This window comes from Egretta garzetta, unplaced genomic scaffold (genome assembly GCF_000687185.1).
Source record: "Egretta garzetta isolate BGI_Z169 unplaced genomic scaffold, ASM68718v1 scaffold161, whole genome shotgun sequence".
NCBI classification, from domain to species: Eukaryota; Metazoa; Chordata; class Aves; order Pelecaniformes; family Ardeidae; genus Egretta; species Egretta garzetta.
The window spans coordinates 1,025,477-1,032,570 of NW_009258754.1; positions in this window are offsets into that span (position 1 = coordinate 1,025,477).

Sequence of the window (7,094 nt, forward strand, 5' to 3'; positions counted from 1 at the left end):
CACATTTTCTTAAATACAGGTCTTCTAAATAGCTGTTAACTCTCTTATTAACTGGGTAATGTAAGTCTTCCTGCAGATGACTGAGGTGTCTATCTGAGTATACAGTTGGGGTTCCCAGTACAGTGCTTCATTCCTGCATCCTTACTGGGTGTGATTCCTGCATCCTTACAGCATCTGTGCCTTCTGATGCTTTTGTGGTTGTCTGGTTCTGCTTCTGAAGTTAGGGAGGGGGGAAAAAAGATGAATATAAGTAAATGTCTATATGCTGTGGAGAAAAATGTAAATATCCCTATCCTTTTTGGGTAACCTTTAAGCTAGTTCTGCAATGGCTGAGAAAAGGCCACTAGAAAACTAGTATCTGATGTTTCTGTGAGCTTAAGTCTGTTTCAGTGGTGCTGTCCTAGATATAGAATATCAATATGGGTTTTTGTATCTTAAATATTAACAACTTTAAAAGTATTAAACTTTTACATTGAGTTACATTTGTTATCTCCTATTTCAGATGAGAACAGGGTTTCTAAATTCAACTGCAAATAAGAAGCTATTGATTTATAAATGTTTTACAGTATGATTAATAAACAAATAAAAGGGTAGTTGCCTATCACTCTGCAGCTCTCCAACCACAAGTGAAGTGAATAGTTAGAACAGCATTCCTGATCTCTAAGTATTATGTCAGGTGGTGGTATTCCCTAGATACAAGTGCTTTAAGTTTCAGGTCTTGGATATCACTGAGTTTGTGTTAAAAGTTCTTGTTATGAACAGAGAATGCTGGAGTTATTCCAATTTATTTTTATGGTGAAATGAGTGTATCAAATACAACTGTGTAACTTTACAGAACTGCCAACACTATTATTACTATAGCCATACCTCTTGTAGGAGGAAGAATAAGTAAAAACTTGGTTATATTGAATTACTTGCATTATTTTAAGTGGAGCTTCTTAAAGGCTGTTTGGAAGACTGAGAGGCTGTCTCTTACTTACTACCAATTGGGCATCTCTAACCAAAGCATGCATAGGCTTTGGTTGGGTATCCTGTGGCTGATACGTCCTGCCATCTTTCTTAGCCTCCCAGGAGTATAAAAATATTATTGCTATATAGAAAACCCCATTTTCAGTTGTGCTGTAAGCCCAGACTGAACCACAGGGTTGTGGAGTGATGGGAACTGGGCTTCGTAGGGTGGTGGTTAATAAGAAATACAAGTACTTCTGTAAGCTAAATATAAAAGGTGTAGAATCTGAAAGCAAACAAACCTCTATCTTCTACTCTGCAGCAGCTCGCATGCTTTGTCAAAGCTCTACTGAAATTTTCACTACTGGTTTGAGGACTTGATTCTGTGTCTTCAGCTTTCATAAGTTTTCTATTTTTTACAAACTTTTTTTTGCTTGACAGTTCTCTAGGTTTGAGTGTTAAAGATATTAGTATCTTAACCCTTCTGAAGAAGGATATGTACTAGGAAGTTCTCAATGTTCAGTCTGCTCCAAGCACAGCTCTCCACGCAGTCTCAATGTGATCATGGAGCCATCTCCACAAAGCTCTTTCTACTTTCTCAGCCTGGTATGTGCAGGAGATGGGGCACGTGTCACTGGCCAGCAGATTAAAAAGAAGGAGCAACTTCAGTTTGCTCTGCAGGGGTGTAGAGGTGCAGGGTCCTGGTATCAGGTGAGTCCTGCAACAAATGGAAATAAATAAGGGTACTGGATTTCCCCTTAATATCTTTTAAGGAAGAAAAGAAAGGTCAAATACTATAGCAGAAGTGGGGGTTAAGGTATAGGTGGTGGTGAGTGACCTGAGTTGGTAAGATACCAGCTGTTGTTAGTCCAGCACCTTGTGGAGTTACTTCATACATCTGTACTTATGCAGCCCATTACCAAGGTGTTAATACCCTGTACCTTATTAATGGGAGCTTGCAATTGCGTAGGTTTCCCTTTGGTTCTTAATGAGCCTGTACTTGCATACTGAGCATTGTTAATGTACAGTACATGTGGGAACTGTGGTTCCGCGAGGCTTTTCTTCCACAAAAACTTAAAATGGGAGCCTGGGTTATGAACCTGCTGCTAAGTTTTAGGTAAATGCTTTAATCATTGAACCATCATTCCCTTTCCTGGGGTAAATCCAGAGCAAGAGGGTATAGCCTTCCTGCCAGGTTGTGAAATGCTACTGTGCTGTGTCTTTTTGGGAACTGGTTCTGCAGCATTAGTCATGATGGGCTGACTGTTCCATGCTGTTTCTTCATTACGTTAAAATAACCACACTGCATAAAGAACTTCAGGTCAACAAAACCACTTCTTTAATAAAGGGACACCAGTAAATTGAAAATGTAATTCTCTAATCTTCCTGATACTGTAAGACTTGATAATAGATCTTGGAGAAGGTCGTGGGAACTGCCTTAAATGCAGGAGTAAATAACATAGAAACTATAACAATAGTTGTTGAGCCTACTGCAATGAGAGAACACAGATAAAACTTGAAAATGGTGGTAGAACTGTAAAGTTCCAGGATTGTCTCCATAACCCCCCTGCCCGGTGGTATCAGCAAACTCTGGATTTGCTTCATGAAGCAGAGCTCAAGTTGGGTTTTTTAATTATGTAGAAATGATGGATGGAAGCAAAAGCAAATGATACATAAATGCCTATCTATGCTCTTGAAACTCAGAGTAGTGCTTGTGTAGTTGTAAGTTGCAACTAAGGGGTGAAATCAAAAGCTGTCTCTCTTTACGAAGACCCATTTCACATCATGCAGTGAACTACCATGAATCGCCACCAAACTCTGTAGAAGATATACTGATGAGAAAAACATTCTGGCTTACGGACAGGAGACACTAGTCACAAGGCTACAAAAAGCTTTAATTGGAGCTTCTCTGTCTGTTCTTCATGCTAAACAGAAACCCCCAACAAGTGGTGGTCAGGACTCTTCATAAAGAAGCACTAAGTTCTGACTTTCTGCTCCTGTGCGAGGTCTGCTTGGACAAAGACAGGGTTCCTGTTGGGGGCCAGCCAGTTCTACAGGCCAGTGCTCTGGGAAATTCCCTCTTGGCAGGGGAGGCTGGTTGGATACAGCTGAAGGGGAGGTGTTCCAGGTGGAGATGGTCCATGTCAAAACAAACACAAATGCACTAATAAACTGAGGGAATTAGAAGTAGCAGAGAAAGGATTAAGGTTGAGAGGGAAGCCTCAGAACCAGTACTGTGCTCTTTGCACTTGTGTGCAATGTTGGCTGTAATGCCTGACATTAGGCCAGTACCTTAACATAGAAAAAACCTCTTCTAGCTTATCTCTGTGTACAAGTTACGCTTATCTCATGTTCACAGTAACTTACTCCTCTTCAGAGCAATGTAAGTACTGAGCTGTTTAAAGTGCTTAAAAGCTAGCAATCATCCTTCCTTAGTAATGCTCTGCATACACTAAACCTTCCAGGTATTGAGCAATAAAAATTTGTTTTGTTGTGTTAGATATCTTTCATGTGACCTGACATATTGATATAACGTGGCTTTTATTTTTGTATCTATGGAGATGTCTGTGGGGTTTTTCCTTGCCTCTTTAAAGCAGGAAGCACTGGGAAGAGCTGTTAGATGAAAGGGAAGAGCCAACATTCAGGATGTACCAGAAAACCTGGAGGAAGATGAAACACTTCAGTTCTGTCATGTGGAAGCAGCCACTTCTGAACTTGCCTGCGTTCAGACCGTGGGTCCTGCTGCTCCAAACTCAAAAGCATGTTTAGATGTAGCAGAGGCCAAGCAGCATGGTAGGAGAGGAACCTGCAGCTGAAGGCTTTGGGATATAAGAGGCTTAGGCAGAAGGGGAGTTGCAAACACCTGTGAGGGGGAGAGAAGCCTACCAACAGGCTTGAGTGGTTTAATATGCTGCCAAGTGTGCATCATCTGAAAAACAAGACCCAGCATGTGACCTTCCCAATGCAATCAGAGTGGTCTCATTGCTCTGGAGAAACAATTGCTGTGTGCTCAGCCAGCTCCTTAAATGACTGTTAACAAGTTAAAAAAATTTCTTTGAGTGCATGTCAGTTGAAATAAGACTTTTAAATTAGTAGCACAGATGGCACAGACAAGGAAACATCAACATCTCAGACTTGGAAAAGTCCCCAAATGCTTGTCCCAGGCCGGGTTTCTCTGGGCGTACAGGCTACCCAGTGCCTGCCACTGGGCTCTGAGCTTTTTGGGTTCCATAGAGTGAAACCAGCAATGCTGCAAGACTCCGCTTTTTAGTTTTACTCTGTTTAGCTGTGCTTGCTGCTGTTTTGGTTACAGAAGTGAAGTCTAGTGTCTAAACTTCCTTATGCCTGATAGTCTTTAAAGAAACTGCAGAATCAATCTTGCAGCTGCAAGAATGAGCCTTATGGGTTATACCTTATTGCTGTTGAAGTGAGGCTTCAAAATAAGTGCTCAGAGGTGTCTCACAGGATACTGACATACAGTACTTGGTGCAGTCAGTACAGATATCTAAAATCTGTGTCCAGTTCACTGTTTCTTCCTTGGTTCACTTCAAAGTGTTCTTTGTGCTCTCTGGGACAGATTTTTTTTCTCCAACTTCCATTTTAAATCTGGGTATTTTTTCAGCTCATGTTTTTTGCCTCTGATCTTGAACCAAGCTAACTTTTCTTCCTGTGGGGAAGAGTGCAGCAGCTTGGTCTGGTGCTCTGAAAAAGAAGACCTTCCTAAGCTCATTCTTTCCTGTAGGAAGATTTCCATGCTCAGCAGGTTTTTGTGTCTGGGGCTGAAGATGTAACTTCTCCCTGTTCCACCTTTCTAGACCCAGATCAAGCAGTCCGTATTAATGTAACTTTGCTTTTGTACCAAGCGTTCTGTAAATGCAGGCCAACAGCATCGTGTCCTCTTTGTTGACATAAATACTTCCATAATAACTTCAGCCACAAACTTACACTAAGTGTTATGTGGGTGATCTGAACAGCTGAGCCTAGTGAGAGTTGAGTACACTGCCTTGTTGGTATGAGGGTTAGTCCTGGCAACACAGGCTAGAGGCTGAGGTCATCCAGATATCGGTAGCCTGAAGACACTTCATCTGTCATGAAACAACACAAAACTACTGGTGTAGATATGACACGCTGCAGTGTCCCTCCCCTGCCTTCCCCAGAGCTCTGTGCTCAACTGGACTACTGGTCTAAAAATACACACTGGCTTAAATCAGGCTCTGCAGTTAGATACAGGTAGTAACTACTAATTTAGCATGGTGTACAGGACTTGGTATGGTGCTGGTCAGTGGGGCAGGTGGAGAAATGGTGTTCTTGGTATGCTGGCTGTGGATGAGGCATCCCTTATACAGCTGAATGTGTGACACTGTCATCTGTTCTGCTCAGGAACTTTAGTGTTAAGAACTGGGTTCACATAAAAAAAACAATTTTTTTGTTTTTTTTATTATTCTCTAGATGAGTTTCTTTGTGTCAGCATCAGTATTTCTGTTGTCTGTTTAGAAGGTTAAGTTGTGGGATGTTGTCCTTCCTGTAAGCTCTCAATCTGAGAAGTGGGCAGCCTACCTTGAAGAGGGATTTTTTTAGTCCAGCATCTTTCAAAAGCCCACACTTATGTAAATGAATTTGCCTGTACACCTCTTCCTTCTCAGTTAACTTTATAAAAAATGTAAAGGTCATAGGCAAAGAAATGCCTAGCTTGTATTTTTGTTTGGCTTTTTGAAGCATTAGATTCAAATTTAACTATCACTAAGTTTTTAGCCTCAGCTTTATGAAAGCTTGTTGAAAGCTTGTTGGTATTCTGTGTAGCAGGTCAACTGTGTTCCATCCTACACATCCTACATCCTTTTGGATTTTTCCTCCCTGCACTGTACTTAAGCTGTTTCTTTGTTTCAGGATATGCAAATGCACTTCTTGCTACTGAACTGCATAGAAGTTGAGTATCCTGAAATCCATGCCAGAAGCATTAATAATGTGAATGCCACTTCTGCTCAAAGATGAAATGAGCTCCTCAGTTAGCTGGCTAAGCTATGCCATGGGCATGGCAGGGCCAAGAAGCAACTGCTCCATAATTCATGCTAAAAAGGTTTTGCTCCTTTCCCATGCTCAGAGCACCACACAGAGTAGGTATCTGCTAGAGATTGTGCTCCAAAATGGAGACCAGCCCGCCTTGATGGCGTAGCAGGAGGGAGAGGTTAGGCAAGCGTGGAGACCTCTGGGGAAACCAGGTGCAGGAGGGAACACTTTTTCCATGAAACAAAAAAAGCAAAACCAAAATCCTGCAGGAGTGGCCTTGGGAGAGGGTTGTTTTGACAAGGCTTCACACGTGTCATGGGGAAAATGTAAGGCTGTTGCTAGCTGTCACCCTGAGTCTGGCAGGGACTGTCACCGGTGGAGTAAAAACTTGGGACTTGCAATATATTGTAAAGGCAAAGAAAAGAGAAGTGTCTGACTTCAATTAGACTTGTGCCAATGCAGTACATAAATGACAATGAAACATTGTTTTATTTGGTTTCATAGCAGTGTCACTCCTGTCTTTGCCCTCATAATGTACTTCTGGCGATGTAATGTGTCAAGGGTAGATGCGCTCAAAATAGCCAAATCTGTCCTGGCTTGCTGGCTGGATCAGGTGGAGCTGCCTCAGTCAAAAGCAGGGTTTTCAAATTACAGCTCAAATTGTGTGCTCTGTGATTGTGGTGCCTGTGACTGTCACTGTGTGGGACCGGCTATATTGCACCAGCATTAACTGCTTGCTTGTAAGTGCCTCTCCTAGGAATCTCTAATAGTTGTGGGGTTTTCTGGGTTTTTTTTTTGCCAAGGTAGTAGGTAAGGGTAAAAGCCTGATTAATATTGGGATTAAGAATTTTTATTTGGACTGCCCTTTGGGTCTCTGGGTAGGGAGAAGATATGGTCACCAAACCACCAAAGAAAGGCCTTAAACCCAAACCTTAGCTTCTCTTGGGGTGAGAAGGCAAGGCAGCATTGCCATCGATGTAGAGCCGCTGCCTGGGAGAGAGGGAAGCCTTCCCCCTAAGAACAAACCTTGAGACTTCAGGAGGCTTGTTTGTGCTAGTATCAAAGAACACTTAAGAATAATCCTTAATGTTTTTAATAAAAAAAGTACAAGTTCACTTTCCCTTTCAGGCTGCTGCTCC